The sequence below is a fragment of the Gordionus sp. m RMFG-2023 genome, chromosome 1 (assembly GCF_954871325.1).
Source record: "Gordionus sp. m RMFG-2023 chromosome 1, tfGorSpeb1-WG-v2, whole genome shotgun sequence".
Taxonomy (NCBI): domain Eukaryota; kingdom Metazoa; phylum Nematomorpha; class Gordioida; order Chordodea; family Parachordodidae; genus Gordionus; species Gordionus sp. m RMFG-2023.
Window position 1 is genome coordinate 71,546,305 of NC_088775.1, and position 14,429 is coordinate 71,560,733.

Below are 14,429 nucleotides of genomic sequence, written 5' to 3' on the forward strand. Positions count from 1 at the left end.
CTGCGTGATGAATATTGCGTATTTTTGTATATAAATTTTGTAATTTTATTAAGTACAGGATCTTTTTGGATAGTGTATGAAAACATTGCTATAAATAGTCCAGAAAGAATAAATTATGTTTTCTACATTTGCATCATCCGTAATTTTTGTTGAACCAGTCCCACGGAAAGGTAGCTCCTGTATGTTAAGAAATATCGTGAAATCTTGATTTAAGATCATAAAGATTATGGTATTTGTTGGCTTACCAAAATTGTTGTCATCTCACTATTTTCTTTATAATACTAAAATATTCACCTCTATTTTAAATAACTGGTTATATCACGCTTAGATAATAATATTTTGTCTAAGATCTTAATAGAACCATTTTTAAAAATCGGCCCAAATCGAGCTGTTAACAACACTGCACAATAATTACCAAATTTTATAAAAATTTAATAGGAACCTTTTTTATTTTAATAAATATTTACGAATCGGTATCAATCAGTTTCCATAGATTTGATATATATATATATATATATTAATATATATATATATATATATCAAGCTTTGAGTAACCATTTGATTAGCTTCAAAAATCCCGGTTTTTTATGATTTGCACCCAGATCTATATCAGAGACCTTCAAAAGATAATAATATTGTGATTGAACCATAATAAATAAAATAATTATCATTGAAATAAGTACAATTTAAACGTTATAATTAAGCGTCTATATAATGTTATACACAAACACACATGAAAATGATAAAATATGAATGAATGATGATTTATTATTGGATAAAACAGGATAGGAAGAAATTTACATACAAGACATGTTTTTGAATAAATATTTAAAATTTATTTTAAAAATATAAAAATAATCAATTACAATTATTTTTTATAAATTTGGGAGGCCGGAAAAATTTATGGGGGCCATTTTTGGGGGCAAAATCTTTTTTTGGGGAAGGGGCAGGTTTGGGGGCCAAAAAATTTTTGAGGGGGTCTGGACCCCCTCTTACTTTCCGTGGCTACGGCCTTGGGTACCTTGTATTTTTTGATTATTTTAAAAAATTTTAAATTATGATATAAATAAAATTCATAATCTTTTCATATGTATGTTCGTTTTGAGACCCAGGTTTGATAAATAAATTCAATAATTTTTCATCCTATTTTACTAAAATGAGCGAATTTATACCAATGATGTATATTTACCTGAAAATATAACTAAAGGATTTTTTATAAGAGAAGCAGTGTCGTGTCGTCATTAGCTTTTCATTGAGAGGGCTCATTTTTTATAATTTTTAACATTGGTAAAAAAAGTGATTCTACCTAATACTTGCAACAAAGAATACTATATCTAGTATTCATTATATTTCAAGGGGTTATTTAAAGTTTTCATAAAGCTCGAGCCTCTTACATCTCTTCTTAACAACGGCATGGATAAGATGATATGAAAACTGAAATATATAAAATTTTAGTTACAATTCTTTTTTTATATTAAGATTAAGCAGTTTACAACAAATTTTTAACACAGATTATGGCATACGCATCCTGATCTTGTGCATGTCATTTAATCATATTTGATAGAAGTTTATTCAGAATATTATTCAACAATAATAATAGTAAAAGAACAATGCAATCTGACCATCATATAAAAATGAAAGAGGTAATGCTTTCATCATCCTATTTTTTCCATCTAAAAGGAATTGGATTATCCTTGTTGTCACATAAATGTACTAATTTTTATGTATGTCTTCTTTTATTTTATTAGTCAGGTAATTTTATATGGGAAGTCATAGCTAGAATAATAAATATGTATAATGTATAAATATATATACAAAATAATGTTAATTTTTTAATCATGTGATATTCTTCAATAAAAACCAAGGGAAGGAGGAGCAAGAAAAGCCCCCTTTCCCTTCGTAAATTTGCCAGAATAGTTTATCAATTTATCATATTTAACTTTATAACAATTTGTCTGATCGAAAAATCATGTTCAAAGTAAAATGCCAAGTCATTCGTGAAATCATGTTCAAAGTAAAATGCCAAGTCATTCGTGAAATCCTGGATTGATATTAAACTTGCTACAAATACAAGAGTAGTAAATTCAAAAAAATTTTACATTTTATAAATATGATAAATATACGGAACTATTATAATATAATAAATAACTATGACCAAACATATTGAAATAAACATCTTCGGTGAATCTGGAAACGATGATAAAAAAAATTTAGTTAATTTAACGAGTTTACAAAAAGTAGTTAATTTTATTACTTAAGAGTGTTTTCAAAGGTATGAGAAAATTAAATATAATTCATTTTCTCAAAATATCTTCACGATCTAATTGTTAAAATTTTGACATTTCGGAGAACACAAAGCTTTAAATGGATCCTGAGCTGATGAGATATAAATGAGTTTAATACGCTACTAAACAACGGGTATGTGTCCAACCAATATTATCGCGACACCAGTGAACTGCTTACGTATATAAATATTTTCTACAATCTATTTTGTTTTAGAATTATTAGTTCTTGCCTATGCTCTTTGATCTGAAATGAATTTATGCTTGCAATAATCAATTTAGTTTTTATTTCCTTTTAAACAATTCATCTAGTAAAACTCTAAATTATCTCGGGAGAACTTTCGCAGGGATCTGATCATTATCAAGCCCTTAAATCATTTCTTTATGCACAAAGAAGAGTTGCTAAATTACTTCATCCCACTTTTTTATTCAAGCTTTGACTATAAAACATTTCCCATCTCTCCGTCATTTAGTTTATTTGCCGGTATTAGGAATTAAAGGTCTGCAAATGGAAATTTTTTTTTATGCCCGGCCAGACCCCGCCAAATCAATACTTGGCACGGTCCAACTTCGATTTTTTATTAAGGTATCTTGGAACGGTAGTTGTATAATTTTTAAATACAAAGCCTCACCAAACAAAAATATTTACAACCTTTCATTTCTATGAAATATATTAGAATTCAACAAATATATCAGATCTTTATTAAGGACAGCTATACAATAGCCTAATCCCGTTTTATTCGCGGAAATTGATGGAGTTTGAATTACTAAATTTGGCTCCTTATCGGAAATCATCACTTTTGGTATTCCTAATTTTTAAAAAATAGAGGTTAAAACTTTCGTACAGTGTTGTTAAAAAGCCTGATTCTTGTCTATTTTTAAAAACGGCCCGATTAAAGTTATAACTACAATAATATTATATAAGCCTGGATATTTAGCTCATAGTTGGCACAAAGGTTTGGACATCTATTTTCTAAATCTTGAGGCTTGCATGATATTATTTTGGCTAAATCTTATGCGGGCTGTTTTCAAAAATCGACCCAAATTGGGCTTTCAATAACACTATTTTGTATCTTGTATTTTGAATCTTTTTGATTTTTTTTTATATAACTCTTATATCTCTATCTGAAATCATTTCCAAAAGAATCGTATATATCTTTTTTATTTACTTAACAAAAAAATACGAATACTTTTTTAAATATTTTTTACACAATATTTATTTTTAATATAATTCTTTTTCTTGGATGTGGATTCCTGCATTAATATCGTTGTTTTTTCTCTTCTTTCCTATTTATATATTTTAAAATTAATATTCTTTAAACAATCTTATTGGTTATATTTTATAAATGCATATTAAATTTTATCCCCCACTTAAAAATATATTATTTTGTTATGATTATAACATTTATGTTACTTAAAATTTTATATAAATAGGTCATTATTTTTAAGTATATAATTCATGATTTCCTCAATTTTAATAAAATAATATTCTTTTATATTCCTAATTTATTTTTCCTTTTTTGTTTATATTTAAATTAACGATCAAATTTGATCCAGACCTATCACATACACCAGATTCTATTCCTTTGGTCCATTAAATTTATTTTATTATGTTAAATTAATAGCATTGAATCCTCCCATGGAATTCACCACCTTATTTTTATTTTTCTTAATTTTACATTGAATTTTTTTTTCTCGGTATGAGAGACCGGGGTTATATTATCCATAAAAAATGGAAGGGCTATAAAAAAAATGAGACGAAAAAAATTTCCAAATAATGCAAACGCAGTTTATCTTTCATATATCTCTATGGTAGAAGTTAATAATTAAAAAAAATAATCTTTTTTTTTCAGTTAAATTCGCATAATTTTCGAGATTTAGTTTTTAATATTTAGGACATAACCTAATTTAAAAATATGAAAATTTATTTTAGATTTAATTAATTTTTTTATAGAAAAATGTTAATCCTACATAAATAAAATCAAAAAATATTGCCAATTTTTTTAAATCTATCAGGTTTATCCACATTGTATAGATCACCTTGTAGAACTTGTTGATACTTAAAACTGTCATATAATTTACAAGAAACAAGTAAACCTTCTTCATAGATTTAGATAGGGCATATGATAGAAAATGAAATTGTTTATGATAGAGGCAGAAGATTGTATCTGAGAAATATGTGAAAAAAAGCGAATATTTTGACGGTATTTATCATTAGCCCATGAGAGCCCTCTAAGCTTCTTTTCACGACGCTGGCTATCCCCATGACTAAAAGATTAAATCTATTAATTATAAAATCGATACAAACTATGTATGTTGACTAGGTACCTCCACCCCATTCTTCCCCCTCCCAGTTAACTCTCTAAAATTTAAGAGGCTTAGAGAGCTCTGCTTGAGCATTATATGAAAAAACCTTTTATAACAATTGAGGTTAGAAATCAGAATAAATAAATTATAAATAATATGGGTCTATGAGGCGCTATTTAATTAATTTTATATGTCATGTTTGCTTTACTTAACGTTAACACTACAATCAATGAAAACAATAAAAAATGAGTGAGGCAAAAATGGTCTCAGTACGCCCTAATTAAAATATGAATACCAGAAAACTTAAATAAATGAGTGTTTAGGCTGTATCCTTTCGATTTAATTTTGATTCTTTCTTTCTTTCTTTCTTTCTTGTTTACCTTAGACTACACAGCTTTTGAACTAGTGCACCCTATTTTGAGTTTTTCTAAATGTTTGTGGCGTTGTTATTTTTCGTATTTGTTTTTGTTTTTTCTTTGTAAAAGTTTTCGTCGCTATTGTATTGTATATGTCGTAATTTTTAAAGGGATCATGACTATCCGGGATCTTCACGGGATTTTAAGGGATAACTAAAAAATTAGGGTTTTAAATTAAGGAATGATAATACGGGATTATCACGTTTTAATCGTGATAGAGAGGAATCTTATTTTAAAAGCGTTTTCCACGAGTTTAGTTGCGTTTTTTAATTTTCAATTTTGTTTTTTTTGGCCTTATGATATAAGATATGTCTAGTATAGGGTATCAATCTATAGCTAATCAAAAGATCTATTCAACTGGAGGTCAATCTCTGCCCCATAATGGGCGGTCAAGGGGGTAGGGGTGGGGGGTGGGGAGGGTGTAAAAAATAATTTTTTTGATATGGGTATCAATCGATAGCTAATCAAAAGATCTATTCAACTGGAGGTCAATCTCTGTCCCATAATGGGCTGCCTAGGAAGTAGAGGTGGGGGGAGGGGGGGGGTGAAAAATTTTTTTTTTGATATGGGTATCAATCGATAGCTAATCAAAAGATCTATTCAACTGGAGGTCAATCTCTGGCACATAATGGGCGGTCTAGGGGATAGTGGTGGGGGGGGGGGGGGGGTGTTAAAAATATTTTTTTGATATGGGTATCAATCGATAGCTAATCAAAAGATCTATTCAACTGGAGGTCAATCTCTGCCCCATAATGGGCGGTTTAGGGGGGTGGGGGGGTGTAAAATAATTTTTCGGATATGGGTATTAAATAAAAGCTAATTTTAATATGGTTTGACTGAAAGTCTTTATTCTTGGTCTTGATGGGTATGACTTGGTCTGGGGGGGGGGGGTGTAAAAATATTTTTTTTTGATATGGGTATCAATCGATAGCTAATCAAAAGATCTATTCAACTGGAGGCCAATCTCTGCCCCATAATAGGCGGTCTAGGGGGTAGGGGTGGGGGTATGTGTAAAAAATAATTTTTTTGATATGGGTATTAAATAAAATTAATTTTAATAAGGTTTGACTGAAAGTCTTTAATCTTGGTAGTGATGGGTATGATTTGGTCTGAAAATTGGAAATATAATATTATGGAAAGACAATTATACTACAAACTCGATTGGCAACAGCATCGAAAATATTTTAACCAGACTACCTTCGTTCATTTCATATTTAATAGATAGGAAGAAGCAAGAGAATGCTTATAAGAATAAAATTAAAAAGATAAAATTTTGCATTGGGGATCACGCACTGATCCCAATAAATAAAAATGATAGATCTAATCTATGCCCCAAAAATATTGAGGCCGAAATTATACAAATGGAGGGCGAGAAATTATGGGTTGGAACTAATTTGGGAAAAATTGATTCCCCATTTTTAAAAACGAACATTCATAAATGAATAAAATTTACCAATTTTACCATTCCTAATAAGACGATCTCCATAATAACAGCATCAAGAAGTACATCTTCTTATGGTAGTTTTGAATCAATTTGCAATTGCCAAAAAAGGTACAACAATAAGAGGTGTCAATGTTTTAAAAATGGCATTAATTGTTCCACAAAATGTCACTTAAATATTATTTGTGTAAATAATAAATAATTGTTCATATATTTTAAATTAATTATCGAAATCAATAAAATATGTTGTTAATTATATGGCTTGAAAAAAAATATTATAATATAGATGATTTGCTTATAAAGAAGTGCAATAATTTATAACTGCAATAAGAAAAATTTATAATGTCATTTTTAAATTTGTGAATCGATGGTTTCAAATATAGCCGAAATTTTGAGATTTAAAAATATTACAAATTAGATTAAGTTGCTAGCAAATAATTTTATCATTAGGCTACAATGAGTTTATAAATAGCAATGACTATATTTAACCCCTGCTTATAATTGTATTTAATAATGAAAAATGTATATTTAACTTTTATTTAATACCCATGTTTATGTTCTGTTTAATTACTATTTATTAGATATCCATAAAAATTCACTATCTTATGGCCAGTTGAAATATAGTATGTTTAGACTAGGCCAGAAAATCAACTTTCACCTAACTCATCTAACTCAAAATCTATTATAGATGCTCTAATTTTTTTTAAAGATTAAGAATTGAGCTATACATTGATATTAATTTTTGGTTGATATTTTATTTTTAAATGTTTTCTCAAGTAAAAGCAACTAGTTTTGTTTGATGATAAAACCTCCCACATCTTACAGCAAATATATATATTGTGTTAATTTTTTTTATCGAGATTAAAATAATTTGCGAATTAAGGAAAAGGAAATTCCATATCATCATCATTTTCAAGGGATATTCCTTTGTCGATATGATCTGTACCAGAATTATTTTCATTATAATACTATACTGTATACATTTAAAAAATTTTATTTTTTTGAAAAATATATTTTGCATATTTTTAAATGTAAATTTAAATTTTAAAATAAAATAAAATTAAAAGATTATGATTTTAGAATTAATTATAAAATTGTTATATTAATTTTTATTATTTATTTAGTAACGAGCCACCGTTATCTCTCTTTTTAAAAAAATGTTGCACGCTAAAGATATCGATACTAAAAAAAATAGCTATGGAATATCGTGCTAATATAGAACACTGCATATTATATATTTCAAGTTCAGGATTGGAACCGAAAAAAGATTTAAAAAATTGTTTTATATTCATTCTCTTTTATTTCTGTAAATTCTATCCAACTAGACATTTTGTTAATATGTTGACCCCCCCCCCGCCCCAGACCAAGTCATACCTATCAAGACTAAGAATGAAGACTTTCAGTCAAACCATATTAAAATTAGCTTTTATCTGATACCCATATCAAAAAAATTATTTTTTACACCCCCCACCCCCCCCCCCAAACTACCCATTATGGGGTAGAAATTGACCTTCAGTTGATTAGATCTTTTATTAGCTATCGATTGATACCCATATCAAAAAAAAAATTTTTTACACCCCCCCCCCCCAGACCGCCTATTATGGGGCAGAGATTGACCTTCGGTTGAATAGATCTTTTGATTAGCTATCGATTGATACCCATAATTATTTTTTACACCCCCCCTACCCCTACACTTCTAGACCGCCCATTATGGGGCAGAGATTCACCTCCAGTTGAATAGATCTTTTGATTAGCTATCGATTGATACCCATATCAAAAAAATTTAATTTTTACACCCCCCCCGCCCCCACTCCCTTCCAGACCGCCCATTATGGGCAGAGGTTGACCTCCAGTTTAATAGATCTTTTGATTAGCTATCGATTGATACCCATATCAAAAAAATTATTATTTACACCCCCTCCCACCCCTACCGCCTAGACCGCCCATTATTGGACAGAGATTGACTTCCATTTGAATAGATCTTTTGATTAGCTATCGATTGATACCCTATACTAGACATATCTTATATCATAAGGCCAAAAAAACAACATTGAAAATTAAAAAACGCAACGAAACTCGTGGAAAACGCTATAAGATTCCTCTTTATCACGATTAAAAGGTGATAATACCGTATAGTTCTTTATCCTTTAAAAAATTGAAATTTTAAAGGGATCCCTTTAAATCCCGTGAAGATCCCGGATAGTCATGATCCCTTTAAAAATTACGACATATACATAAACACATGTGAATTCTTCTTTAAAAACTTTATATAGAATAATTTAATTTTTTAAAAGGCACTCAAATTATTTTTTGCTTCGATAAATGTTTCAAACCATTTATAAACACAAAATCGATGTATATAATTGGTTTAGATTGTTATATAATTTCTAAATATCTTAATATAAGTTGTATTTTTAAATTGTATAATTAAGTTTTTTAAATGATAAACTTTTAATAATAATTTGATAAAACTTTTTCAATCGATATAAGTTAATATTTAAGATTTCTTTTTAAACCAAATTAATTATTTTTTTAAATATACATTTTAACAATTAAGGACCAAACATATATGCTATAAAAAACGATACAAAATTCAATTATGTTAAAAAGTGGTAGCGAGGCACATTTATGAAAACATAAGTCCTTAAAAAGCGCAGTAATTATATTTAAATAAATATTATTTGTATTTTGTCTTAAGAAAGGGAATTCTTTGACCTTTAAATATGTGGATTCGTATTTTATGGGCCAAAGATTAAAAAAATGGAAGATGTTAGGGGAAAAATGTCCATTGGTGGATGGGCATAATTGGAGTAAAATTAAAGTTTCAATGTTTTGTATTTTGTTTCGGCTTGAGTAACTATGTTGCTTTTGATATTTATGAGAATATGGTAACACATATAATCCTAGATGAGAGATTTACCCATTGCCCATGGGATAGTTGTGAGGTCAAGTCTAAGACCATCATATCATGAAAAGTTAAAAGCTCTTAGATATTGGGAACGCGAGATTTTTTAGGAATAGAGGTTTATTTATTGACACGCTGTTTACACCCCTGGCTTATGATATAACTCATGTCGGCCCTTAACATTAGCTGATAAGTTGCAATTGAGGCAACTATGAGGTTGGACTATTCCAGAATTGAACCTAGGGTAACTCTTGGTTCTTCATTAGTTAAGAGTTCTCTAAGTTTTTACTATGTAAAGCTTCCAACCATTCATGACCGCCTCTTTTATCATATTTTTGAAAGAGTTGGATCTCTTCAAGGAGGATGTTGAAAAATAGAATAGGTTTTTGAAATCAAGGGTTAAAAAGATATTTTGTTATTAATATTAGGATAAGCTGCATCTATTAAAACATTGCTCTGCCATATACAAGGGCTGGATCCATTAAGATTTCATTAGGGGAGATTAGGCTGACGAGTAATAGTCGAGAAGAAATGAAAAATGAGAGTGACAGAGTATAAAGAGATAATAAGTCGGATAGAGTAAATAAGTTTTTTTTTGCGGAACTGATAAAATTTGACCATTGGCATAATTAAGTGGATGGGAGGCGACAAAGGAGAAAATATCTTACTTATATGAAATATCACATATAACATAATTAAAATTTACTGAAAGTATTTTCATTGAATTACCTTTCTAAATTCTATACTTTGCAAAAAAATTAATATTGTGACAAAATATATTTAAGATTATATTTATCAAATAACTCGTTGCATTTTTTTCTTATATTTTATAAATATAGAATTGAAGTTAAATTGTATTAGAAATATTGGCATTTAAAAAGAATCTGATTTATTTTAATTTGAGTGAAAAAAAATACACGTTTTATCATTTTAAATTTTTTTAAAAAAAGGAAGTGTGTTAATATTAAATCTGACTAACCTTTTATAAAAATAAATTTAGTTTTTAATTTAAGCAATCATACATAGACTCACAGTGTTGTTAAACGGCTCGATTTTAGCCAAAATAATATTACCCATCTAAAATTCGTTATAAATATCCAAATATTACTACAGTAAAATCTCCAGCTTGCATAATATATTTAATTAAAATATTGTTCGATTTTTAAAAATCGAGCTATTCAACAACACTACTCCTACCTATGTCACTTACGAATTTACCACTTCTGATTTTTTTTATTCTTGCCCCCTACCATGTGGGATATTTTTACAGAGTTTCTCAAAAAAATGCCTAAAATAAAAGACCCAAAATTCCCGGAATCTTACATTGGTATGTCTATTTACGCACTCTGACTTTGAGTGTTTTCACATTTTAATATAACATACCTTTATAAAAATCTTCATTCAAAATCTTTTTTTGTCATTATCTTAAGTTTTTTTTTGAAATAATTGACTAACTCTTGTTGCGTTGCCATCATTATTATCATATTTATGATTTGTAATATATATAATTTTAATTTATAAGTATAAATATTATGTTAAAATATACATATATTATTTAATAATATTTCTGTCACGATATTTTTATTCTATAATTTGATTTAATGTAACGAAAATTATGGTACCTTTATGTCTAATATTTTCATAATTTTTTGGAATAATTTGGTCTTTTTAGAGATTAATTTGATAAAATTATATAACTCGTATAAATTGTAATAATCATGTAAAGCATGGTATGTAATATAAGTATAATAATATTATGTCTAAATAAATAAAAAGTATTATAAAATATAATTAGTTTGGAAGTCATATATAACTAACGATACATAGTATTATATTTATGTTGTTAAGTGATATGATATGGTTAAACAAATGCTTTTTTAAAAAATGTTATGTGAAAATCAGTATTTTAAATATCGATTAACCCTTAAAATTTGAACAAAATAAAAATGTAATTTAATTTTTATTTTCACACAGAGGCAGAGGAGTAACTACGGGGGGGGGGGGGGTTTACCGGAGAATGATATAATGCGCTTGAAATTTGAAGTGCCTTTCTTGTTTCCTAGTTTCTATGCATAAAAAGTTAAATTTTGTACACCATTTATTGATTTTTACCTAAAAATTATTTTTTGTATTCTTCTTAAATTTGTATAATGATTTGAATAAATAAAAATTAACTTCCTCAAATATAATATATATTTATTAATCCTGATTCAATTCGGTATTAGATCACTTCAACGCTATAAATTGAGGATAAGCGGTCATTAATCATAAAATTTGGTCGCATCTTCCTTGGATTTATTTTATAGAGCCAATTTTTTAAAAAAAATTCATTTATAAATAGGAAATTTTAAATATTTTCAATTGAGAGAAATATTGATTCTTTTTACTAACTGATTCTCCTATAATTTCTCATATATTCTTGGAGTTTAGATCAGGACTACCACATTTTTATCAAATAGTAATATTAATATTGTTATTAATAACCAATATTTTGGTCGTTTTGGATTGAGTTTCCATTTTATAAGAATTCAAAATTTTAAAGGAAATTGATTTATTAAATCAAAACTATATTGATATTGTGGCATTTATATTTCAATATATAAAGGGTAACTATCAAGGATCTTCCCACTTATGCAACCCTCAACATTTAAAATTTTTATTGTTCTAAAGACAATTAATATGGAAAGCTTTTGATTGTCATTTAACCATATTGTATTCCTAACTATTCAAATCATCTTTGAACTTTGATTCATCGTATATGTTATTATAGCAACATCACTGGTCTTCTGTCAATTAATATGATTATTTACTAAGTATAGAGACACATCGAAATTGATCAATAAGCTTTCTATAAATTTTAGTAATATTGACTATAATAACCGACTAATTATCAAAAGATGATAGTTTGTTAATTGCTCTATTATATGATAAGTTTTTGTCAGTATTTATATAGCTTTTAATATCTAAATTTTTGTGGCCGCCGAAAAATGAGGCATGTATGAACATGCGAGCATAAAAACAAAAGCCAGGACGAGTTGTAAAATTTAAAATTAATTATTTTAAATAATAATAATGATATTTTACCAAAATTTTATTAATAATGCGTCCACAATCAAAAAATTTTGTAAAAAAAATGATTCTCGCATTTACATTATGCCTCAAACTCTATTCCGTAAATGTCAATAATAGATATAAAAAATTTAAATAAAATTTTGACTTAAATGAAATAAAGCTTATTGTAACCAAATGATTTAATATTATAACATGTTTTTATAAAATATGTCTACAATTAGTAACAACTGCAACATTAGTAAGGTTCTTTTTTGCATAGGAAATATCAAAAAATAGATATTGCGAATATATCGATGATAGATATAAATTTTCCTATGTGGACTGTTCCAAGGTACCATTAATAATCACATGTTCTATCATGTTAAAAAAAAATCTGTTTTATGATAGATGTGTGTTTAAGCGTTCATTATTGAAAATTTAAGTATTTCAGCTTGATCCTAAATAATCAAAACGGATAATTGCATAAATTTCTTGCAAAATTAGAGGTCTTCTATGAGATAGGTTTTTTACCAAAAATCCACCAGCCCCTTATTTAAAATTTTTTCTCTCCACTCTCCCGTTCGCCCAATTAATTAAAATTACTTGATTAGTTATTTTGGCTTTTTATATGTTTCATTTTATTGTTTTTTATATTACTTATTCAATATTATAAAATAAATAAATATTTTTTAATAAATATAAGCCCATTCTGTTCATTTTACCAGAAAAATCTATCCACTCGCGCGTTCGCTCATGTTTTAAAAATATTTATGACCCGCCCGCCCAACTTTGCAATGTTTAAAGTTTTTAACTAGCCCACCCATTGCATGAGGCGGGCGAGTTTAACCCCCCTCCCTTGTTGCCTACATCTAACCTTAATATAGCATATATACTAGAATAAAATTAAAAAATTCTGATATAAAGATTTATTTTAGCATAAAAATTATATATATTTTAATTTAATTTTACTTTTTATTGATATTTTTCAAAAGAAGTTCCGACATGCTCTGTGTTTCGTTTTGCCTTCTTCTTTTCAGGGAGTATAATGTCTTTTACAAAGGCAAATATAGTTACACAAACGTGTGATCCTATCATTGAAAGAAATTTAAAATATATATGAATGAGTTAAATTGAGGTTGATATAAGATAATCTTTCTTAAAACAAATTACTCTTTGAATGTAGTGATTTTTGGACCTTCAGAATTTTAAATTGCTTTTATGTTATATTACATTCGGTTTATAAGCCTACATAAATTTTTCTTCCATATTTTTTTTATGATGCCAGATAATATAATGCGATAAATTTCCTCAGATGTCGCATTTCCGGTGACCATTAAAAAGGTAATCTATATTGGAACTAATTTAATTTAGAAAAATAGATTATATAAAATATCAGATAATAATATAATTTTTTAAACAAAAAACTGAAGGTAACTAACCATTTCTAGCTTGAACAGCACAGTTATTGAGTATGTTAGAAACTTTTATTTGTAATATTTTAAATGACACTAATTTGTTTGTTAATCATCAAAATTTATTAATTCTTACTTTTATATAATTTATTAGATTTGAAAAAAAAAATTAAAAAATAAAATTATTTTGTTAAAATATGAGGAAAAAAATAAGGGACCGAACATTAAGGACCCCGAGATATCTTTTAATTTATGTAAGAGAAATTTTCAGTTTTTAGACAAATTTTGATTAAGAAAATTTTGTCCTCCATCTGCACTCCCGATCGAGATACTAGTTCTAGTTATCAAACAATTTTATTATGCCAGAGAAAACTAAAGATTCGTCAATTTTCTTTATCATTATTTATCGTCATTTCAATTTTTTTTATTTAAATTATAAATCTCAAAACAACTCGCAAAAATGTTTATATTTTTTAGGCAAGTTTTTGTTAAAATGATATTCAAGAGGGAATAGGAGGAGACGTTAATAATCTATTAGGTACCTTTTATCGATATTTTTATGTCAAATAACTTAGAGTTTTTGTGCCTTGATTGATTAAATAATGAACAATAAAA

The 14,429-nt window shown here is 27.5% G+C and overlaps 1 long non-coding RNA gene across 1 annotated transcript; it reads right to left on the reverse strand.

Moving 5' to 3' along the window:
* Window positions 1-11,228: 11,228 nt before the first annotated feature.
* On the reverse strand, window positions 11,229-13,747 carry LOC135922947 (uncharacterized). Its single transcript, XR_010571082.1, has 3 exons — window positions 13,573-13,747; window positions 13,372-13,490; window positions 11,229-11,417 (listed from the first exon to the last, which is right to left on the reverse strand). It is a non-coding gene; the product is annotated as an uncharacterized LOC135922947 (long non-coding RNA).
* Window positions 13,748-14,429: the final 682 nt, after the last annotated feature.